This window comes from Elephas maximus, chromosome 2 (assembly GCF_024166365.1).
Source record: "Elephas maximus indicus isolate mEleMax1 chromosome 2, mEleMax1 primary haplotype, whole genome shotgun sequence".
Taxonomy (NCBI): domain Eukaryota; kingdom Metazoa; phylum Chordata; class Mammalia; order Proboscidea; family Elephantidae; genus Elephas; species Elephas maximus.
In genome coordinates, this window is record NC_064820.1 from 157,649,105 (window position 1) to 157,675,479 (window position 26,375).

The window sequence follows — 26,375 nt, forward strand, 5'->3', positions numbered from 1 at the left end:
AAATATTATAACTATTCCTGTTTTACAGTGAGGAAATTGAAAATCAGAGAGTTTGAATCACTCAACCGACCTCAAATAGAGAGGAAAAGGAAGAATTGGACTTCAACTCATCCTCCTGATTTCAGATCTCAAGCACTTGTTGCTACTCATAGTTTCCGGGGGTATGAATTCTGATCAGGAGACTGGTGGATCCATTTCTACTAACATTCAGAAATTTCTTTCGTCATAGTAAGCCCAAGAAAACTAAATTATATTGTAGCAAGTGGTCTTCAGGTCACAGTTTTTTTAACTGTCAATATCTTTTAACTGGAAATATGTGACAAAGTTTGGAAGTAAATTTCCTAAATAATGGGAACTAAAGGATATTCTAAGGAACCCTGGTGGTACAGTGGTTAAGCTCTCAGCCATTAACCAAAAGGTCAGGAGTTTTAACCTACCAGCTGCTCCATGGAAGAAAGATGTGGCAGTCTGCTTCTGTAAAGATTTACAGCCTTGGAAACCCTATGGGACATTTCTACCCTGTCTTATAGGGTCGTTATGAGTCAGAATTGACTTAATGATGATGAGTTTGGTTTGGGTTTAATAGATACTCTACAGATCTTCAGTAAAAATCCTACCTCTGTTGTTCTTTCAACTCTAACATTCAATAAAACAGTACTGATCGGAGTACTTGTCTATGACAAAGAAATGCTACCCTTTCCTCTGGGCAAAGGGAGTTAGAGTCTAGAAGTCAAGAAATTTGATTTTTAGTTCCAGTCTGTCACCAGTCATTTTTGAGATTTTGAGTGAGTCACAATTTCTCTGGGTCAGAGATCTGGCAAAAAGTAAAATGAGGGATTTAGACTTGATAGTACCAAGGTGGCAAAACGTGGTGTTTTAGAATGAGCACGGGCTCTGGAGTCAGATAGAAATGTGTTCAAATCCCAACTCTACCACTAGCTATGTAAACTTGGACAATCTATTTAACATCTTTAAGTCTTCATTTCCTCACCACTTAAATGGAAATAATGTTTACTTAACAGCTTTATATGGAGTAAATTAGATAATTTACGAAAAGCAGTTAGCATAGTGGCTACCATACTGTAAGAGGTCAATCCAGTTAGCTATTAGTATTGCCATTAGAATATTTTGCATCCAGGCCCTGCAGAAAGTGTGTGTTATCAAAAACCTAGGTGGAAACCAGGTAATGAATTAAAAGGATATGAAACAAAAGCCATGATCCTAGTTTTTCTAGTTTACTGAATCACATATGATCTGCTCCTTTCTTATTCTCTGTCTTGGTTTACTGATCTTTAAAATGGGGAAAGTTTACTTCCTGCTTCCTTATAGGATGTTGGATGATTAAAAACTGCTATATTAGACAAACTGAGATGAAGAATTCAATTGATGGGAGACGGAGCCAAGATGGCAGAATAGACAGACGCTTCCAGCGAGCCCTCTTTACAACAAAGACCCCCAAAAACAAGTGAAACGAATATATTTGTGACAAGCTGGGAGCCCTGAGCTTCAAAGGCAAGCTAAGAAAACAAACTGAGGAGCAGGGGGAGGAAGAAACGGTTCAGAAGCAGAGAGGAGTTACCGGACCTGAATCGCGGGGAGCCCTCAGGCACCATTCCTGGAGCTCCGGCAGCAGTGGGCTGTTACTAGCATTCAGCTGCAGTTTCCTCAGGGAGAAGCAGCCAGCCACACAGCCTACTCATGCCTCCGGAACCTGAGAAGAACAGCGCTCTCAGCAAAGGCTAAGTACTTGCATATATTTTACCGCACCTGCCCCACATCCCCAAGCCAGCTTCAGCAGCTGAATTCCCTGGACCTGAGAAAGACACTGTTGATCACCTAGAGCCATCCTCCCGGCCTCGGGGAAGGAAAAAATTTGCAATTAGGGGAAAAGATAACTGCTAGCTCTACTAACAGGGGGAGCTCAGGACAGAAGCAGCTCCTGTCCAGGCATAAACTGTCCATGGACTTTGAGCACCTTTGCCTTCTGCATGGGCGTGTGTGGGCCTATTTCAGGGGAGTAGGCCCTCGTCGGTAGACACCAACCGTTTCAACTGTGTGGTGGAGAAGTGAGTGTTTGATGTTTGACATTGCTTTTAAACAAGGCCCTCACCTACCCACATCAGGGACCTAAGGACTGGTAGCTCCACTCAGGTCACCCAGCCACCATGACAGGGGTCATGCAGAACCAACCCATCTCAATGCTGTAGGAAACAGGGACATGCTTTCCTCAGAGACACTTGGGGGTCAGTTCTCAGCCCCCTGCCTTGTTCAGAGTGTGACCCCCTGCTGCAATCAGATACCAGTATATATGCCAATCACCCCTGCCCCCCTAAGACTGTAGGACAGAGCCTGTACCACACACTTGATATCAGCTACCTAGAAACCTGAGCTGAATTCATACAAGAAAACTGAATGGACTCCTAGACTGATATAACCAATAACAGCTCTAGCCATCTGGGGAAAAGATGTCAGAGCTCCAAAGGCAAAAATAATCAAGCTAACTCACTCAAGCAACCCATTTGGGTATACCATAACAAAACAAAGCAAGAAGCTATGACACAGTAAGCAAGCATAAACTAATACAATTACTTATAGGTTGCTTAGAGACTACAGTCAATACCGAGTCACATAAATAAACAGACCATGATTAATTCAACAGGCTCTCAAAACAAAGAATCCAAGGATCTTCTAGATGAAAGTGCATTCCTGGAATTACCAGATGCAGAATACAAAAGTTTAATATACAGAACCCTTTAAGACATCAGGAAGGAAATCAGGCAATACACAGAACAAGCAAAAGAACACACAGGTAAAGCAATTGAAGAAATTAGAAAGATTATTCAGAAACATAATGAAAAGTTTAATAAGCTGGAAAAATCCATAGACAGACAGCAATCAGACATTCAGAAGATTAACAATAAAATTACAGAAGTAGACAACTCAATAGAAAGTCGGAGGAGAAGAATTGAGCAAGTAGAAGCCAGAATTTCTGAACTTGAAGGTAAATCACTTGGCATTAATATATTTGAAGAAAAATCAGATAAAAGAATTAAAAAAAATGAGGAAACCTTAAGAATCATGTGGGACTCTATCAAGAGAAATAACCTACGAGTGATTGGAGTACCAGAACAGGGAGGGATAACAGAAAATACACAGAGAATTGTTGAAGATTTGTTGGCAGAAAACTTCCCTGATATTGTGAAAGGTGAGAAGATATCTATCCAAGGTGCTCATTGAACTCCACATAAGGTAGATGTTAAAAGAAAGTCACCAAGACATATTATAATCAAACTTCCCAAAACCAAAGATAAAGAGAGAATTATAAGAGCAGCAAGGGATAAACGAAAAGTCACCTACAAAGGAGAGCCAATAAGAATAAGCTAGGACTACTTGGCAGACACCATGCAGGCAAGAAGGCAATGGGATAACATATTCAATGAATTGAAGGAAAAAAATTCCCTGCCAAGAATCATATATCCAGCGAAACTGTCTCTTAAATATGAAGGTGAATTAAGACATTTCCAGATAAACACAAGTTGAGGGAGTTTGTAAAAACCAAGCCAAAACTATGAGAAATACTAAAGGCAGTTCTTTGGTTAGAAAATCAATAATATCAGGTATCAACCCAAGACTAGAACACTGGGCAGAGCAACCAGAAGTCAACCCAGACAGAGAAATCCAAAAAAACAAAGCAAGTTATATAAAAAAAAAAAAGCTCAAAACAGGGTAACAGTGATATTATTATATAAAAGAAGACAACATTAAAATAATAAAGAGGGACTAAGAAATGTAATCATACACCTTCCATATAGAGAGGAAGATAGGGTGATACAAAGAAATAAAAATTAGTTTTAAATTTAGAAAAATAGGGGTAAATAGTAAGGTAACCACAAAGGAGATAAACTATCCTACTCATCAAAATAAAATACAAGAAAAAAATAGAGACTCAGCAGAAACAAAATCAACAACAACAAATATGAGGAGAGGACAATATGTAAAGACAATCTACTCAGCACATAAAATTAAGTGGGAAAAAGAAACTGTCAACAACACACAAAAAAAAGACATCAAGAAGATGACGGACTAGGCAGACGCTACCTCGGATCCCTCTTACAACAAAGACACGGAAAAACAAGTGAATCAATCACATACATAACAATCTACGAACCCTGAACAGCAAACACAGATTTAGAGATGGAGAACGAACTAATACGGGGAAGCAGCGATTGTTTCCAGAGCCTGGAGCCAGCGTACCAGTCAGGTACGGCACAAGCACAGAGAGCTGCTCCACCCCCCCGAACTAACCCCGGGAGGGAGACCAGCCGGTTCTGGGGGTGGCGTGGGATGCAGCCGGTAGGAGAAGTCCCCGGGAGGCAGTGACTGGTCTTGGAGCAGGAAGAGCAGCATCCCAGCTGGGGAACCCGTCTCGCCGGGATTTGGACTGGACGCAGGTACGGCATAAACACGGAGAGCTGCTCCACCCCCCTGAACTAACCCCGGGAAGGGGCCCAGCGGGGTCGCGCGGTCGGCGTGGGACGCAGCCGATAGGAGAAGTCCCCGGGAGGCAGCGACTGGTATTGGAGTGGGGAGAACAGCGTCCCAGCCGGGACACTCGGTCATGGCACAAGCACGGGGAGCTGCTCCACCCATCTGAACTAACCCCCTGGGAGGGGGCCCACCTGCTTCGTGGAGGCGGCACGGCCACGCGGCTGGAGGGACGAGAAGTCCCCGGGAGGCAGCGACTGATTTTGGAGTAGAGAGTGCACCGTCCCAGTAGGGGAGCCTTGACGCTGGGCGTGGGGCTGGAAGCAGAGGATCTGACCGTGACTCCAGCGGGCCAGACCCCCCGGGGGCAATCTCCACACAGCCAGCACACATAGGCGACGCGCCCGCGGCAATCTCAGATATAATAGTCATTCCAAGCAAGACAAGCAACTCTGGCTATATTCTGAGGTGCTACTCTCCTATCTCTCTGTTCCCTCTCCCACCCTCCCCAGGCGGCGTCATTAACTTCCGAATAGCCTGAGCCAGAAGGAGAACTCTGATAGGGGTCTGACTGCATTTTTTTTTTGGCGGATTTTCTGGAAAAACTAGTTTCCCAGTGATGGCTCGGAGACAACAATCCATATCAAACCACTTAAAGAAGCAGACCATGACAGCTTCTCCAACCCCCCAAACAAAAGAATCAAAATCTTTCCCAAATGAAGATACAATCCTGGAATTATCAGATACAGAATATAAAAAACTAATTTACAGAATGCTTAATGATATCACAAATGAAATTAGGATAACTGCAGAAAAAGCCAAGGAACACACCGATAAAACTGTTCAAGAACTCAAAAAGATTATTCAAGAACATACTGGAAAAATTAATAAGTTGCAAGAATCCACAGAGAGACAACATGTAGAAATCCAAAAGATTAACAATAAAATTACAGAATTAGACAACGCAATAGGAAGTCAGAGGAGCAGACTCGAGCAATTAGAATGCAGACTGGGACATCTGGAGGACCAGGGAATCAACACCAACATAGCTGAAAAAAAATCAGATAAAAGAATTAAAAAAAATGAAGAAACCCTAAGAATTATGTGGGACTCTATCAAGAAGGATAACCTGTGGGTGATTGGAGTCCCAGAACAGGGAGGGGGGACAGAAAACACAGAGAAAATCGCTGAAGAACTCCTGACAGAAAACTTCCCTGACATCATGAAAGACGAAAGGATATCTATCCAAGATGCTCATCGAACCCCATTTAAGATTGATCCAAAAAGAAAAACACCAAGACATATTATCATCAAACTCACCAAAACCAAAGATAAACAGAAAATTTTAAAAGCAGCCAGGGAGAAAAGAAAGGTTTCCTTCAAGGGAGAATCAATAAGAATAAGTTCAGACTACTCAGCAGAAACCATGCAGGCAAGAAGGGAATGCGACGACATATACAGAACACTGAAGGAGAAAAATTGCCAGCCAAGGATCATATATCCAGCAAAACTCTCTCTGAAATATGAAGGCGAAATTAAGATATTTACAGACAAACACAAGTTTAGAGAATTTGCAAAAACCAAACCAAAGCTACAAGAAATACTAAAGGATATTGTTTGGTCAGAGAACCAATAATATCAGATATCAGCACAACACAAGGTCACAAAACAGAACGTCCTGATATCAACTCAAATAGGGAAATCACAAAAACAAACAAATTAAGATTAATTTAAAAAAAAAATACACATAACAGGGAATCATGGAAGTCAATAGGTAAAAGATCACAATAATCAAAAAGAGGGACTAAATACAGGAGGCATTGAACGGCCATATGGAGAGTGATACAAGGCGATATAGAACAATACAAGTTAGGTTTTTACTTAGAAAAATGGGGGTAAATAATAAGGTAACCACAAAAAGGTATAACAACTCTATAACTCAAGATAAAAGCCAAGAAAAACGTAACGACTCAACTAACATAAGGTCAAACACTATGAAAATGAGGATCTCACAATTTACTAAGAAAAACGCCTCAGCACAAAAAAGTATGTGGAAAAATGAAATTGTCAACAACACACATAAAAAGGCATCAAAATGACAGCACTAAAAACTTATTTATCTATAATTACGCTGAATGTAAATGGACTAAATGCTCCAATAAAGAGACAGAGAGTCACAGAGTGGATAAAGAAACATGATCCATCTATATGCTGCCTACAAGAGACACACCTTAGACTTAGAGACACAAACAAACTAAAACTCAAAGGATGGAAAAAAGTATATCAAGCAAACAATAAGCAAAAAAGAAGAGGAGTAGCAATATTAATTTCTGACAAAATAGACTTTAGACTTAAATCCACCACAAAGGATAAAGAAGGACACTACATAATGATAAAAGGGACAATTGATCAGGAAGACATAACCATATTAAATATTTATGCACCCAATGACAGGGCTGCAAGATACATAAATCAAATTTTAACAGAATTGAAAAGTGAGATAGATACCTCCACAATTATAGTAGGAGACTTCAACACACCACTTTCGGAGAAGGACAGGACATCCAGTAAGAAGCTCAATAGAGACACGGAAGATCTAATTACAACAATCAACCAACTTGACCTCATTGACTTATACAAAACTCTCCACCCAACTGCTGCAAAATATACTTTTTTTTCTAGTGCACATGGAACATTCTCTAGAATAGACCACATATTAGGTCATAAAACAAATCTTTGCAGAGTCCAAAACATCGAAATATTACAAAGCATCTTCTCAGACCACAAGGCAATAAAACTAGAGATCAATAACAGAAAAACTAGGGAAAAGAAATCAAATACTTGGAAAATGAAAAATACCCTCCTGAAAAAAGACTGGGTTATAGAAGACATCAAGGAGGGAATAAGGAAATTCATAGAATGCAACAAAAATGAAAATACTTCCTATCAAAACCTCTGGGACACAGCAAAAGCAGTGCTCAGAGGCCAATTTATATCAATAAATGCACACATACAAAAAGAAGGAAGAGCCAAAAGCAGAGAACTGTCCCGACAACTTGAACAAATAGAAACTGAGCAACAAAAGAATCCATCAGGCACCAGAAGAAAACAAATAATAAAAAGTAGAGCTGAACTAAATGAATTAGAGAACAGAAAAACAATTGAAAGAATTAACAAAGCCAAAAGCTGGTTCTTTGAAAAAATTAACAAAATTGATAAACCATTGGCTAGACTGACTAAAGAAATACAGGAAAGGAAACAAATAACCCGAATAAGAAACGAGAAGGACCACATCACAACAGAACCAAATGAAATTAAAAGAATCATTTCAGATTATTATGAAAAAATGTACTCTAACAAATTTGAACACCTAGAAGAAATGGATGAATTCCTGGAAAAACACTACCTACCTAAACTAACACATTCAGAAGTAGAACAACTAAATAGACCCATAACAAAAAAAGAGATTGAAATGGTAATCAAAAAACTCCCAACAAAAAAAAGCCCTGGCCCAGACGGCTTCACTGCAGAGTTCTACCAAACTTTCAGAGAAGAGTTAACACCACTACTTCTGAAGGTATTCCAAAGCATAGAAAATGACGGAATACTACCCAGCTCATTCTATGAAGCCACCATCTCCCTGATACCAAAACCAGGTAAAGATATTACAAAAAAAGAAAATTATAGACCTATATCCCTCATGAACATTGATGCAAAAATCCTCAACAAAATTCTAGCCAATAGAATCCAACAACACATCAAAAAAATAATTCACCCTGATCAAGTGGGATTTATACCAGGTATGCAAGGCTGGTTTAATATCAGAAAAACCATTAATGTAATCCATCACATAAATAAAACAAAAGACAAAAACCACATGATCTTATCAATTGATGCAGAAAAGGCATTTGACAAAGTCCAACACCCATTTATGATAAAAACTCTCACCAAAATAGGAATTGAAGGAAAATTCCTCAACATAATAAAGGGCATCTATGCAAAGCCAACAGCCAATATCACTCTAAATGGAGAGAACCTGAAAGCATTTCCCTTGAGAACGGGAACCAGACAAGGATGCCCTTTATCACCGCTCTTATTCAACATCGTGCTGGAAGTCCTAGCCAGGGCAATTAGGCTAGACAAAGAAATAAAAGGTATCCGGATTGGCAAGGAAGAAGTAAAGTTATCACTATTTGCCGATGACATGATTATATACACAGAAAACCCTAAGGAATCCTCCAGAAAACTACTGAAACTAATAGAAGAGTTTGGCAGTCTCAGGTTATAAAATAAACATACAAAAATCACTTGGATTCCTCTACATCAACAAAAAGAACACCGAAGAGGAAATAACCCAATCAATACCATTCACAGTAGCCCCCAAGAAGATAAGATACTTAGGAATAAATCTTACCAAGGATGTAAAAGACCTATACAAAGAAAACTACAAAGCTCTACTCCAAGAAATTCAAAAGGACACACTTAAGTGGAAAAACATACCTTGCTCATGGATAGGAAGACTTAACATAGTAAAAATGTCTATTCTACCAAAAGCCATCTATACATTTAACGCACTTCCGATCCAAATTCCAGTGTCATATTTTAAGGGGATAGAGACACAAATCACCAATTTCATATGGAAGGGAAAGAAGTCCCGGATAAGCAAAGCACTACTGAAAAAGAAGAAGAAAGCGGGAGGCCTCACTTTACCTGACTTCAGAACCTATTATACAGCCACAGTAGTCAAAACAGCCTGGTACTGGTACAACAACAGGCACATAGACCAATGGAACAGAATTGAGAACCCAGACATAGATCCATCCACGTATGAGCAGCTGATATTTGTCAAAGGACCAGTGTCAATTAATTGGGGAAAAGATAGCCTTTTTAACAAATGGTGCTGGCATAACGGGATATCCATTTGCAAAAGAATGAAACAGGACCCATACCTCACACCATGCACAAAAACTAACTCCAAGTGGATCAAAGACCTAAACATAAAGACTAAAACGATAAAGATCATGGAAGAAAAAATTGGGACAACCCTAGGAGCCCTAATACAAGGTATAAACAGAATACAAAACATTACCAAAAATGATGAAGAGAAACCTGATTACTGGGAGCTCCTAAAAATCAAACACCTATGCTCATCTAAAGATTTCTCCAAAAGACTAAAAAGACCACCTACAGACTGGGAAAGAATTTTCAGCTATGACATCTCCGACCAGCGCCTGATCTCTAAAATCTACATGATTCTGTCAAAACTCAACCACAAAAAGACAAACAACCCAATCAAGAAGTGGGCAAAGGATATGAACACACATCTCACTAAAGAAGATATTCAGGCAGCCAACAGATACATGAGAAAATGCTCTCGATCATTAGCCATTAGAGAAATGCAAATTAAAACTACGATGAGATTCCATCTCACACCAGCAAGACTGGCATTAATCCAAAACACACAAAATAATAAATGTTGGAGAGGCTGCGGAGAGACTGGAACTCTCATACACTGCTGGTGGGAATGTAAAATGGTACAACCACTTTGGAAATCTATCTGGCATTATCTTAAACAGTTAGAAATAGAACTACCATACAACCCAGAAATCCCACTCCTGGGAATATACCCTAGAGATACAAGAGCCTTCATACAAACAGATATATGCACACCCATGTTTATTGCAGCTCTGTTTACAATAGCAAAAAGTTGGAAGCAACCAAGGTGTCCATCAACGGATGAATGGGTGAATAAATTGTGGTATATTCACACAATGGAATACTACGCATCGATAAAGAACAGTGACGAATCTCTGAAACATTTCATAACATGGAGGAACTTGGAAGGCATTATGCTGAGCGAAATGAGTCAGAGGCAAAAGGACAAATATTGTATAAGACCACTATTATAAGATCTGGAGAAATAGTAAACCTGAGAAGAACACATACTTTTGTGGTTACGAGGGGGGGAGGGAGGGAGGGTGGGAGAGGGTTTTTTATTGATTAATCAGTAGATAAGAACTGCATTAGGTGAAGGAAAAGACAACACTCAATACATGGAAGGTCAGCTCAATTGGACTGGACCAAAAGCAAAGAAGTTTCCGGGATAAAATGAATGCTTCAAAGCTCAGCGGAGCAAGCGCAGGGGTCTGGGGAACATGGTTTGAGGGGACTTGTAAGTCAATTGGCAAAATAATTCTATTATGAAATCATTCTGCATCCCACTTTGAAATGTGGCGTCTGGGGTCTTAAATGCTAACAAGCGGCCATCTAAGATGCATCAATTGGTCTCAACCCACCTGGAGCAAAGGAGAATGAAGAACACCAAGGCCACACGACAACTAAGAGCCCAAGAGACAGAAAGGGCCACATGAACCAGAGACCTACATCATCCTGAGACCAGAAGAACTAGTTGGTGCCCGGCCACAATCGATGACTGCCCTGACAGGGAGCACAGCAGAGGACCCCTGAGGGAGCAGGAGATCAGTGGGATACAGACCCCAAATTCTCATAAAAAGACCAAACTTAATGGTCTGACTGAGACTGGAGGAATCCCGGCAGCCATGCTCCCCAGACCTTCTGTTGGCACAGGACAGGAACCATCCCCGAAGACAACTCATCAGACATGAAAGGGACTGGTCAGCGGGTGGGAGAGAGACGCTGATGAAGAGTGAGCTAATTATATCAGGTGGACACTTGAGATTGTGTTGGCAACTCTTGTCTGGAGGGGGGATGGGAGGATAGAGAGAGAGGGAAGCCGGCAAAATTGTCAAGAAAGGAGAGACTGAAAGGGCTGACTCAAGAGGGGGAGAGCAAGTGGGAGTAGGGAGTGAGATGTATGTAAACTTATATGTGACAGACTGATTGGATTTGTAAACGTTCACTTGAAGCTTAATAAAAGTTATTAAAAAAAAAAAAAGGAAAGGTAAGCAAGCAGAGAGTAGGGGAGCTCATACCACCAAGAAAGAAGCACTGGGAGCAGAGTGTGTCCTTTGTACTTGGGGTCCCTGCGTGAAGAAGCTCCTAGTCTGGGGTAACATTGATGAGAAGGCCATCAGAGAGAGAATGTCTTTGCCTGGAGCTGATGCCCCGACTTGGGACTTTTAGTCTACTTTACTATGAGGAAATAAATTTCTCTTTGTTAAAGCCAAAAAAAAAAAAAAAAAAAAAAAGACATTAAAATCATAGCACTAAATTCATACCTATCCGTAACTACCCTGAATGTAAATGGACTAAATACACCAATACAGAGACAGAGAGTGGCAGGATGGATTAAAAAACAAGATCCGTCTACATGCTGCCTGCAAGAGACACACCTTAGACTTAGAGACACAAACAAACTAAAACTCAAAGGATGGAAAAAAATATCAAGCAAACAACAATCAAAAAAGAGCAAGAGTGGCAATATTAATTTCTGACAAAATAGACTTTAAAGTTAAATCCATCAGAAAGGATAAGGAAGGACACTATATAATGATTAAAGGGACAATACACCAAGAAGATATAACCATATTAAATATTTATGCACCCAATGACAGGGCTGCAAGATACATAAAACAAACTCTATCGGCATTGAAAAGTGAAATAGACAACTCCACAACAATAGTAGGAGATTTCAACACACCACTTTTGGTGAAGGACAGGACATCCAGAAAGAAGCTCAATAAAGACACAGAAGATCTAAATGCCACAACCAACTTGACCTCATAGACATATACAGAACACTGTACCCAACAGCAACCAAGTATACTTTCTTTTCTAGTGCACATGGAACATTCTCTAGAAGAGACCACATATTAGGTCATAAAGCAAGCCTTAGCAGAATACAAAACATTGAAATATTACAAAGCATCTTCTCTGACCATAAGGCCATAAAAGTAGAAATTAATAACAGGAAAAGCAGGGAAAAGAAATCAAACACTTGGAAACTGAACAATACCCTGCTCAAAAAAGACTGGATTATAGAAGGTATTAAGGATGGAATAAAGAAATTCAGAGAATCCAATGAGAATGAAAACACTTCCTATCAGAACCTTTGGGACACAGCGAAAGTAGTGCTCAGAGGCCAACTTATATCAATAAATGCACACATCCAAAAAGAAGAAAGGGCCAAAATCAAAGAATTATCCCTACAACTTGAACAGATAGAAAGAGAGCAACAAAAGAAACCCACAGGCACCAGAAGAAAGCAAACAATAAAATTAGAGCTGAACTAAATGAAATAGAAAACAGAAAAACAACAGACAGAATTAACAAGACCAAAAGCTGGTTTTTTGAAAAAATCAACAAAATTGATAAACCGCTGGCCAAACTGACGAAAGAAAAACAGGAAAGGAAGCAAATAACCTGAATAAGAAATGAGATGGGCGATATTACAACAGACCCAACTGAAATTAGAAGAATCATATCAGGTTACTATGAAAAACTATACTCAAACAAATTTGAAAGCCTAGAAGAAATGGATGAATTCCTAGAAACACACTACCTACCTAAACTAACCCAAACAGAGGTAAAACAACTAAATAGACCCATAACAAAAGAAGAGGTTGAAAAGGTAGTCAAAAACTCCCAACAAACAAAAGTCCTGGTCCAGAAAGCTTCGCTGCAGAGCTCTACTAAACTTTCAGAGAAGCGTTAACACCACTACTACTAAAGGTATTTCAGAGCACAGAAAAGGACGGAATCCTACCAAACTCATTCTATGAAGCCAGCATATCCCTGATACCAAAACCAGGTAAAGATACCACAAGAAAAGAGAATTATAGATCTATATCCCTCATTAATGTGGATGCAAATATCCTCAACAAAATTCTAGCCAATAGAACTCAACAACATATCCAAAAAACAATTCACCATGACCAAATGGGATTCATACCAGGTATGCAGGGATGGTTCAACATTAGAAAAACAATTAATGTAATCCACCACATAAATAAAACAAAAGACAAGAATCACATGATTGATGCAGAAAAGGCATTTGACAAAGTTCAACACTCATTCATGATAAAAACTCTCAGCAAAATGGAATAGAAGAAAAATTCCTCAACATAATAAAGGGCATTTATACAAAGCCAACAGCCAACATCACCCTAAATGGAGAGAGCCTGAGAGCATTTCCATTGAGATCGGGAACCAGACAAGGATGCCCTTTATCACCACTCTTATTCAACATTGTACTGGAAGTCCTAGCCAGAGCAATTAGGCTAGATAAGGAAATAAAGGCCATCCAGACTGGCAAGGAAGAAGTAAAAGTATCTCTATTTGCAGATGACATGATCTTAGAAAACTCTAAGGAATCCTCCAGAAAACTACTGAAACTGATAGAAGAGTTCAGTAGAGTATCGGGATACAAAAATCAGTTGGATTCCTCTATACCAACGAAAAGAACATCGAAGAGGAAATCACCAAATCAATGCCATTTACAGTAGCCCCCAAGAAGATAAAATACTTAGGAATAAATCTTACCAGAGTTGTAAAAGACTTATACAAAGAAAACTACAATATCCTTCTTCAAGAAACCAAAAGAGACTTACATAAGTGGAAAAACATACCTTGCTCATGGATGGGAAGACTTAACATTATAAAAATGTCTATTCTACCAAAAGCGATCTATACATTTAATGCAATTCCAATCCAAATCCCAACGACATTCTCTAATGAGATGGAAAAACAAATCACCAACTTCATATGGAAGAGAAAGAGGCCCCGGATAAATAAGGCATTACTGAAAAAGAAGAACAAAGTGGGAGGCCTTACTTTACCTGATTTTAGAATCTATTATGCCACCATAGTAATCAAAACAGCCTGGTACTGGTACAACAACAGATATATAGGCCTATGGAACAGAATTGAGAATCCAGACATAAATGCATCCACATATGAGTAGCTGATATTTGACAAAGGCCCCAAAACAGTTAAATGGGGAACAGTCTTTTAAATAAGTGGTGCTGGCATAACTGGATATCCATCTGCAAAAAAAAAAAATGAAACACTCCATGCACAAAAACGAGATCAAAATGAATCAAAGACCTAAATATAGAATCTAAAACAAGAAAGATCGTTGAAGAAAAAATAGGGACAACATTAGGAGCCCTAATACATGGAATAAACAGTATACAAAACATTATTAAGAATGTAGAAGGAAAACTAGATAACTGGGAGCTCCTAAAAATCAAACACCTATGCTCATCCAAAGACTTCACCAAAAGAGTAAAAAGACTACTTACAGACTGGGAAAAAGTTTTTAGCTATGACATTTCCAATCAGCACCTGATCTCTAAAACCTACATGAGACTGCAAAAACTCAACTACAAAAAGACAAACAACCCAATTTAAAAATGGCCAAAAGATATGAATAGACACTTAACTAAAGAAGACACTCAGGTAGGTAACAGATACATGAGGAAATGTTCACAATCATTAACCATTAGAGAAATCCAAATCAAAACTACAGTGAGATTTCATCTCACTCCAACAAGGCTGGCATTAATCCAAAAAACACAAAATAATAAATGTTGGAGAGGCTGTGGAGAGATTGGAACACTTACACGCTGCTGGTGGGAATGTCAAATGGTACAACCATTTTGGAAATCGATTTGGTGCTTCCTTAAAAAGCTAGAAATAGGACTACCATACGATCCAGCAATCCCACTCCTTGGAATATATCCTAGAGAAATAAGAGACTTTGCACGAACAGATACACGCACACCCATGTTTATTGCAGCACAGTTCACAACAGCAAAAAGATGGAAGCAACCAAGGTGCCCATCAACGGATGAATGGATAAATAAATTATGGTATAGTCACACAACGGAATACTACACATCAATAAAGAACAGTGAGGAATCTGTGAAACATTTCATAACATGGAGGAACCTGGAAGGCATTATGCTGAGTGAAATTAGTCAGTTGCAAAAGGGCAAATATTGTATAAGACCACTATTACAAGAACTTGAGAAATAGTTTAAACTGAGAAGAAAACATTCTTTTGCGGTTACGAGAGGGGGGAGGGTGGGGGGCGGGAGAGGGGTATTCGCTAATTAGTTGGTAGATAAGAACTACTTTAGGTGAAGGGAAAGACAACACACAATACAGGGGAGGTCAGCACAACTGGACTAAACCAAAAGCAAAGAAGTTTCCTGAATAAACTTAATGCTTCGAATGCCAGTGTAGCAGGGCCAGGGGTTTGGGATCATGGTTTCAGGGGACATCTAAGTCAATGGGCATAATAAAATCTATTAAGAAAAAGTTCTGCATCCCACTTTGAAGTGTGGAGTATGGGGTCTTAAAAGCTAGCAAGCAGCTACCTAAGATGCATCAATGAGTCTCAACCTACCTGGATCAAAAGAGAATGAAGAACACACCAAGGACACAAGGTAATTATGAGCTCAACAGACAGGGTGACATGAACCAGAGACTACATCATCCTGAGACCGGAAGAACTAGATGGTGGCCGGCTACAACCAATGACTGCCCTGACAGGGAACACAACAGAGAACCCCTGAGGGAACAGGAGAACAGTGGGATGCAGACCCCAAATTCTCCTTAAAAGACCAGATTTAATGGTCTGACTGAGACTAGAAGGACCCCGGTGGTCATGGCCCCCAGACCTTCTGTTGGCCCAGGACAGGAACCATTCCCAAAGCCAACTCTTCAGACATGGATTGGACTGGACAATGGGTTGGAGAGGGATGCTGGTGAGGAGTGAGCTTCTTGGGTCAGGTGGACACTTTAGAATATGTTGGCATCTCCTGCCTGGAGGGGAGATGAGAGGGTAGAGGGGCTTAGAAGGTGGTGAAATGGACACGAGAAGAGAGAGAGGAGGGGAGACAGCGGGCTGTCTCATTAGACCAAAACCAAACCCAGTGCCGTCGAGTCGATTCCGACTCATAGCAACCCCATAGGACAGAGTAGAACTGCCCCATAGAGTTTCTAAGGAGCGCCTGGTGGATTCGAACTGCCAACCTTTTGGTTAGCAGCAGTATCACTCAACCACTACACTACCGAGAGTAATTGGGAGTATGTAGCAAGGTGTATATAAGTTTTTGTGTGAAAGACTGACTTGATTTGTAAACTTTCACTTAAAGCACAATAAAAATTATTAAAAAAAAAACTGCTATATTATTCATAAGGGCATGGTGGTGGTTCAGTGATACAATTCTTGTCTTCAATGCAAGAGACCCAGGTTCAATTACTGGCCAATGGAGCTCATGTGTAGCCACCATCTATTTGTTTCAAGAGGCTTGTGTTTTGCTGTGATGGTGAACAATTTTCAGCAGAACTTCCAGAGTAAGATAGACTAGGAAGAGAGGCCTGGTGATCTACTTCTGAGAGTCAGCCAATGAAAACCCCATGGATCACAATGGTCCAATCTGTAACTGATCGTGGATACGGTACAGGACTGGCAGATTTTATTCCGTTGTGCATGGGATCACCATAATTTGGGGTTGCCATGAGTCAAGGACTGACTCGATAGCAGCTAACCACAACAACAACAATAACATATTATCCATAAGCCTTGTTCCCCTGATATTATCAATCGCGTCTTCTTTTTACATCATGGAGTAGATGTAGGACTCATGAAAAATCTTCTATCTTTTAATTAAACGAAAACAAATGCAAAAAATCATCAAAGTATAAAGTGCAGCAAATTTTGGTATCAGAAAATAGGCAATGCTCCTTCCAGCAGCAAAACTTAGTTACAACTAAGAACTGCTTAAGGAAGCACAAGAGCCTGGGTGGTGCAAGCAGTTTGCGACTGGCTGCTGAACTAAAGGTTGGTAGTTCAAGGCCTGATAAACTACTTCCATAAAGATTACAGCCGAGAATTGCTATGGAGCAGTCCTACTCTGCAACACATGGGGTCACCATGATTTGGGGGCCAAGTGGATGGCAGCTAACAACAACAACAACAAAAGGAACATGGGCACTTCAGTAATAGACAAATACAGATGCCCTGGTTGGCACCTCAGCCGCTTCTATAGTGAACAACACTGGTATTAAGAAAAAACATTTTCTTTAACTGAGTGGGAAGCAGGAAGAGAACATCATGGAGAACAGGTACAATTAGGCTGACATTTGATTCTGTAGTTGTTTGTCAGATTGTGGGCTAAGGATCTAGGGCTAGAAGTTCCCCAGCAGTGGGAGACTACACAGGAATGTGTATGTTCCTCTTCATTACTTAGGCAAATCAAGTAGGGTCTTCTGGATCCTTCTATCTTGGACTTCCATTCAAAATTAGGTGAATGTTTTGTGCTTATTACATTTTCTAGGAGTATGTCGTCAAAAAAATATGTTGGATGAGAAAGTGGAAATAATTTAGTCTATTTGAGTTTTGTGTTTTATTTGTGTCTCTGGTAAAGCATTGCCATTGTCTGCCCTGTATTAAAATGGCTCTTGTATGCCTTGTTTTCTAACCAGATTGGAGAGGTCAACATGCAAGGCTTGGTCATCTTGGAATTCCAAATGCCTTGCATGTGCCCATCATCCATTACCATCAAGTCGATCCTGAGTCATAGCAACCCTATAGGACAGAGTAGAACTGCCCCCATAGGGTTACCAAGGCCGTACATCTTTACAGAAGCAGGCTGCCATATCTTTCTCCCACAGAGCGACTATATTGGTTTGAACCTTGGGCATTTTGGTTAGCAGCTGAGTGCTTCACCACTGCACCACCAGGGCTTCTTCTTGCGTGTTACCTGTTAACCATTGCCGTCGGGTCGATTCCTACTCATAGCGACCCGAAAGGACAGAGTAGAACTGAACTGCCCCATAGGGTTTCCAAGGAACACCTGGTGGTGGATTTGAACTGCCGACCTTTTGGTTAGGAGCTGTAGCTTTTAACAACCACTCCACCAGATTTTCCTCCTCGTGTATAGTAGGAGCTTAATAAATATTTTTGCAATTGCATCAAATCAAGTGGCTTTTAAATCCCTTTAATATGACCACAGTTGAGCAGATGCCCCCAGACCTGCCTCCTGCTGTAGCAAGTGTATCCATAGAGAACCTCTCTGTGCCCCCTCATGCTCTGTCTTAGTTATCTAGAGCTGCTTTAACAGAAATACCACAAGTGGATGGCTTTAACAAAGTTAAGTTTATTTTCTCACAGTCTAGTAGGCTAGAAGTGCAAATTCAAGGTGTCAGCTTCAGGAGAAGGCTTTCTCTATCAGCCTTCTCATCAATCATCCACTAGACTGGGAGCTTCTCTGCACAGGGATCCTGGATCCAAAGGATATGCTCTGCTCCCGGCACTGCTTTCTTGGTGGTATGAGGTCCCCCCTCTCTGCTCCTTTCCCCTTCCTTTTTATCTCTTGAGAGATAAAAGGTGGTACGGGCCACACCCCAGGGAAACTCCCTTTACATTAGATCCAGTATGTGACCTGGGTAAGGGTGTTACAATCGCACCCTAATCCTCTTTAACATAAAATTACAATCACAAAATGGAGGACAACCACAGAATACGGGGAATCATGGCCTAGCCAAGTTGATACACACATTTTTGGGGGGACATAATTCAATCCATGACGTGCTGCTATATCTCCCTTTCTGTGCTCCCATCTGGGGATTTCCAGAGCACTGGTCTCTGCAAGGCAGGGCAACAGATATGCAGATGGCCTAGGCATGGTTGCTGCCCTCCAAGAACTCACTGCTTTGTGGGAAACAGATGACCCACATTTAGATAAAGAGGAGATGGAGCTAAATATGATCCTGAGGTAACAAAGAGATGAGAAACCAAGAGCTAGAAGAAAGTGACATAGCAAGGTGATCTGTCATTTAACAAAGTGTTTATATTGAACTCTTTAAAGGGAAACAGATGAGACTTTCACTTATGAAAGGCGTATAGCCAGTAGTCCCTCACGCAACTTATCCCAATTCTCCACTTCTAGACCTAAGATAGAAAAAGATGAAAACTAGCCACACTGAAAACTAATACTGATAGAAAACCCATTGCCAGAATCTATGATGAATTTCCATTGTACCTAAGATCTATGGAATCGATTTAAAAAAATCAGCGAGGGAAAAATGTGTCCTTAGTTTACCTCCTGAAGCAGAGAAGACTTTTCAACTACAGAAAAATAGTGGAAAAAATTGTCCCTCTACCACTGCCTGTCACCTGATTCACGGACTCAGAATCTCTACCAAGTAGAAAACTGGTAGTCTTTAATGCATGGGTATGGCATTTGAAGACACTCTACCTCTCCACTTTTCTATATGCATTTGTAGACAACTTGGACATTTATAGGTAACTGGCTAGAAATGGGTGGTCAGGGCTGGTTTTGTTACATTGCATCCTGGGAAGTAGGGTTGCTATGAAGAGAGGAAAACCCTAGAAACAATGCATATTAGAAACAGAGGATTTTCAAACACAGCATTAGTTCAGAATATTGGAGAAGCAGGCAGTGTGTGCAGCAGAAGCTGTTAGCCCTGTAACACAGAGTCACACCAGAGTCAGGGCTACAAGACACTGGAAAGTGGGCTGCATGTTAAAAACGCCAAGCTGACACCTAGCAGGAGAGTTTATAAAAGAATATATTCAGAATCTAAGAAAATGATGATAGACACAAAGGAGATTCGTACCACCTGTCTGTAGGCAAATATTAGATTCCAAAAGATCTCTTCTTATTTAAGGATGAGTAAAAGAGAACAAAAAAAGCCCCAGTGGCATAAACAGTTAAATGCTAGGATGCTAATGGAAAGATGGTGTTTTGAACCCACCTGGCGGCTACATGGCAGAAAGACCTTCCATAAAGATTCCATGAAGATCTTCCATAAAGATTACAGCCAAGAAAACCCTATGGGGGCAGTTCTGTTGTCTCACATGGTGTCTCTATGAGTTAAAATCGACTCTACAGTACCTAACAACAATAAAGAGAATGTAAAATTCACAAAGGACCTATGCAACATGCTGCGGACCAATGGAAAGCAAAAATCATCCAGAAGCTTTAAAAGGACAGACTTCCAAAAATGATTTTATACAGGACTCAGAAAAAATATTTAAAATATTATATGACATCATTACTAGGATACTAGAAGATCTGGTCTAAATGAAATAGGACCAGAAAGTTATCAGGAGAATAAACTGAGATGAAAAAAGCATAAAGTATAAAGGTAATGAGTCAAGAGGAAAAGGGAGCTGGATAAGACAATCAACAATCGGGTGGAGGCTAAAATTGTAATAGATCAAAATCTGTATTGGAGATAATAAAATTGGACTTGTCAGTATAGAAAATTGAATCAGTAACATGAGGGACACGGTTGAAAATAATCTTGGAGGAGGCAGGTGAAAATATGAGATCAAAGAATGTAAAGGAAGATGGTGGACAGGGAGATAAGAACAAAGAGATACCTGAGCAGTATAGGAATTCTCAAGGAACAAGCTAGAACAATTGGAGCAGGTATATTAGCATAAGAAATAATTGTGAAAAAGGAAACGTTTTCAGAGGTGAAAGGAAAATGGATAAATGTAACAGAAAATAATAAATAATAGTCACAATAAAAATTTCCTGAGCATTTATTGTACGTCAGGCATTTGTTTAAGCACTTCATATTAATTTTTTTAACCCTCAAAAAAAAAAAAAAAAAAAAACCCTTGCTGTTGAGTCACTTCCGACTCATAGTGACCTTATAGAACAGAGTAGAACTGCCTCAAGGCCGTTTCTAAGGAGCAGCTGGTGGATTCAAACTACCGACCTTTTGGTTAGCAGCTGAGCTCTTAATCACTGTGTCACTGGGGCTTCCATTAATCCTCACAACCACGATAAATATGAACTAATACGATCTCCACTTTACTGATAAATAAACTTATCATGTAGAGAAGCGTGCCCAAAGTCACAAAAGAAGTAGATAGCAAAGACTTAATGCCAGGCATTCTAGTTCCAGAATTAATGCTCCTAACCACCAGTATATAATATTAGAAAAAAATACACATCTAGATAAATCTTGGCAAAGGCATTTTTTCAACAACAAAAAAAAAATAATAAAATCGATAATTCATCAAGCTGTGCATTTGTGATTTCTGTGCTTTTCTATATGTAGGATACACCTCAATAGTGTTTAAAAGATAAATTGTCTTTCACAGTCACAGTTAATCCTGGCTTTGAGCCTCCGCTTCCAGTGAATTCAGTCAGTTTGAATAACATCTTGTCACCCCACTTAAATAATCAAGAGTTTTTCGGGAGTACTACTACTACTACTTTCTCTTCAAAGAACAACCTTCACTAACACTTGAGGATAAATAGAAAGTTTTTCTCTCTTCTCACGTCCCCTCTGGAACAATCCTTGAGGGTCTTGAGGCCTTTTACTAGGGGTGAACTCAAAACTAACTCCCTTTTCCATCCTGGGGACAACGAGGCAGAACGAACTCATTCGCATCTTGCTTTCCTTAAGCCCCCACAAAATTAATACCCCACATTACATAGTTCTATGCTCACTTTTTTAATATTTTATTTTGTTGTTTTTGAGACTATACGCTATAAAATAAATACCAATTCAACACTATCTAAATGTACCATTTAGTGATGTTGATTATATTCTTCAAGTTGAGCAAGCATTCTCACCCTCCTTTTCTGAGTTGTTCCTCCCCCGTAACATAAATTCACAGTTCCCTAAGTTCCTCTCTAATCTTTCAAATTGCTGTTGTCAATTTGATCCCATAGAGATAGTTCTTAAAAGAACATAATGCTCAAGCAGACTTTTTTTTTTTTTTTTACTAGTTAAGCTAAACAATGGTTTTAAGAAGACTTCAGGGAATATTTCTGGTTTAATGTTAAAAGATTATCTCAAGGAAAACATTTCAGGGGTTCACCCAACCGTCATGGCTCCAGGAAGTCTGGAGTCTATGAGAGTTTGAAATTCTGCTCTGCAGCTTCTACCTTTTGATCAGGATTCTTTTACAGAATCTTTGATCAAAATGTTCAGTAATGGTAGCTAGGCACCATCCAGTTCTGGTCTCATGGCAAAAATTTTTATTTACCCAATTAAAGGAAAAAATACAACAAAAGTACTCAAGCAAAAATAAACAATGACAAACAAACAAAATTAAGTCATCTATAAGGAACAAAAGTCAAGATGGCCTGGTACTGCCGAAATTTCAGGGCAACGGTCACATTCATACACAGCTTGTTCCCAAAGATGTTAACCTCTAAGGAAGCGGACTGCCACACCTTTCTCCTGCGGAGCCACTGGTGGTTTTAAACTGCTGGCCTTTCAGTTAGCAGTCAAGTGCTTTAACCACCTTGCCACCAGGGCTCCATATCTTCTTTCCTTCACTAGTTTCAAAATCCAAGTCTTAATGAGAACAGTTACTAATTAGCAAAGCCTGAGTCACTTGCTTGTGGTCCAACTGCAGGGAAAGTTTGGGAAACGAGTTTTCAGTGTCGTTATGAGTTGGAATCAACTTGACAGCATTGGGTTTGGACAGAAAGAAGAAGGCACAGAGAGGCATTCCTTCTGGCAAGGACAGTTATGATTGTGAAGTCCAGCTTCCAGGACAGCAGAGAAAGAGGTTCTAGTCAGAATCCATCAGCAGAACAAGTTGCTGAGACTCTGTCCAGCCTTGACAGCAGTTCGGCCTCCACCACAGCAGTCAAAGATTTAATTGAGGCTTTGTTCCTGTATAGTCTCCATGTCTGTGAGTTACCTAACAGTCTTAAATAATTTTTCTATTTAAACTAGTAGAGTGGATTCTGTTGTTTATAGATAAAAAATCTGAGTGATATATAGGCCTTGAACCCATCAAACTTAGTTTTAAGTCCTGTTCCTTCTAGTTACCAACAGTCATGTATTCTTTCTAAGCCTCAGTATCCTCATGCAATATCTCATTTAATGACCACAACGACCCTATGAGATTGGGTCTGCCATCTACAAACACCATGCTTATACCACCCTAAGGTAATCCAAATGATTGCCCCATTCTCAATTTAAGATCACAGTCAGTAGCCTATCTCTCCCACCCCTCCTATTTGCAAAAACATGCAAATTTGGGCCATTGGGTTGTATAAGGCAAATGAGTGACCCAGGACCCTAGAATTTAGGGGCTGGGTAGGATTTTAAAGGTCTTCTAGCTCAACTACTCATTTGATATATGGAAAGTCAACAGTGGGGACTTGTATGTTAACAATATATTTCCAATTCATCCAGGCAGCTGAATTTATGCTGGGCTGCATATCGCCACAACTGTGGAGCAAAACATGAAATTAACCAGCTGTTTTGTCTACATGTCACCTAGTTTGATTACACTTTTGATAAATTGACTGAAGTGGTTAGCAGTTCATGTACTGGAGAAGCACATCCCAACACCCATTCCAGAGAACAGTAGACATAACAGTCCTGTGAACCATTTTCTGAGAAAAGCTGGGCTGATACTTCACTCCTGCCCTTGAGTGACGTGGTGGTATCTAATAGTTCAAACAGAAATGGTGAGAGAGACAAACTTGGTGATAGAACATTCTGTATCATCCAAATTGTTCTAAATTGAACCTTTAGGCGATCTCTCCAAAGTGAATTATTGACTAACTTGCCCAGAGTCTAGAAAGCTTCTACTTCAATTTTTTCTTTGTTTATTTGTAAAGTATGTACTTGTTTCTGAATTGCTGCCCTTTGCCCTAGGTGGCGTTTCACACCAAGTGTAGCACAGAGGCGCTGTCCCTTTGCTTACTTAAAAATTTTTACTGTGGGCTCTAATTTTCTGGTTGAAGTCTCCCAGTCAGTGACCACATCTTGCTTTCAGAGCATCATGTTTCTTCTCATTTTATGCATGTGGGCTAACACAGATGCCACTTGGCACCTTGCAGAGATGCTGAGGGCAAAGAAAAGGCTTTGCAGATGGAGGCCACAAGCTTACAAGCTGGGCTCAGACTTGCATAAACACCCTCAAAGGCCCAGTTTTCAGCAGCTGAGGATGGCATTTCCCATTCATTTTTAGACTCCTCATCTCAGAGGATGTCTACACCACTGCTTGAGGGAGATGTCCTGGGGATGGGATTTGTGAGTGGACTCCCACTACTCAGTGAACTATTGGGTGTCATCATAAAGGGTTCCCATATCTAGAGGGCATCTTCACTACGTGTGCATATGCAGCTCTGTTTAATCTTTCTTATGTAAATTATATCATTTATGAATTTTTTTTTCTTTAGAGACAGAACGTAAACACACTTGTGAAACAATCTGAGGGAAGAGTCCTAGATTTTTACAATTTTTCCCCAGTCGATTTACAAGTATCTTGCCCATAACAGCAGAACAACTTTTTTCTAGCAATTGCTAAGTCTTTTCAAAGCATTCTTCTAAGTTTTCATAAAAATAACGTATCTTTTTTGTTTTACTGTATCGTCATGTTGCATAATATTTAATTACATTTCATAATTACGATAATCAATAATTTGGCATTAGCAGGTTTGGGTATGATCACAATTGCCTCTTGGTATAAAACAAGTCAAACTGGTGAGTGCAGAAGTGCATGGGCACCCTAGAGTGTGGAATGCAAGCCCTGGGCATCTGCAGTATGCTTCACAGAAGTTAACCTAAACTCAAGTCTAATAGAAGTGTATTAAGAGAAATTCAATTTATCTAGTTTATCTGCATGTTCAATTTCTTCCTTTCTACTAAATGAGTTGCATCTGCACATAAACATGCCTTAAAATAGTAATTTTTTAAAAGTTTTTTTTAAAGAAACCTTGCCAGGATTCTGTCCTTCTCTATCTACTACTCTGTTTCTCTCCCTTCTCCTCCCCTCCTCTTTCTCTCCCTCCCCACCCCCTTTCTTTTTAACAAAAGCACTAAAGGAGCTGTCCACACTCACTGTCTGCGCTTATTGTGTTTTCCTATCCACTACGATTGGGTGTTTTTTCTTCCCATCCTACCCACATGTAAATGGACCCTCTTAAAGTCATCAGTAATAATTAGTTTTTGGGTCTATCTTGAATTCTCATCAGATGTCTATGGAGTCAATTGTTCCCTCTTTTTAAAATGTTTTCTTCTGTGGTCTTCTGTGATGTTCCTTCTCCTGATATTTCTCCTCCTGCCAAATCAGACCTCTGATCTTAAGTGCCTCATGGCTCTATCTTTAGCTTTCTTCTCCTCTATACTTATGTTCTCTCCCTAAAGTGAGTCTCATCTTATCCTATGGTTTCAAATCCACCTCTATATTGATAATTCTCCTACATATATGGGCCTGACCTCTTCCCTCATGATCAGCCTCAATATCTCCACTTGGGCTAATGTACGTCTCAAATGTAAAAGGTCCAAAACAGAATTCTTCCTTTCCACTGCCATCTGTAACAGAAAAATTCTCCTCCTTGCAACTTTCTGTGTTCAGTAATGGGGCCACAATCCACTCAGTTGCTCAAGTCGATCATATAGGAGTCGTTCATGCTTCCTGGCTTTGCCTCATGCCCTATATCCAGTCCATCAACAAGTCCTGTCAGCTCTAGCTCCAGAATCTACCCTGAATCTTATCATTTCTTACCATCTCCATTGCTACTGCTCTTGTTGAAGCCACTGATCTCTCTCCCCTGGCTTACTTTCATTGCCCCCAAGACGCCTCCTTTCTCCCTGTAACCAGTAATCAGTAGCTGTCACGTTGACTCTGACCCCTGGCTGCCTGATGGGTGTCAGGGTAGGACTGTGCTCCATAGGGTTTGCAACGGCTCATTTTTCTGAAGTAGATCTCCAGGACTTTCTTCTGAGATGTCTCTTGGTGGACTCCAACTTCCAACCTTATGGTTAACCACCAAGCATTTTAACCTTATGCACCACCATGGTCTCCGTTTCTCTCTGTATACTCCTGATAATCCAGCCTCTACCCAGCAGGCAGGGCTTTCTTTCTAAAATGTAAATTGGATCTTGTCACTCCCTCACTATAGAATTCCCTAATGGTTATCTTTGAATAAAATCTCAAA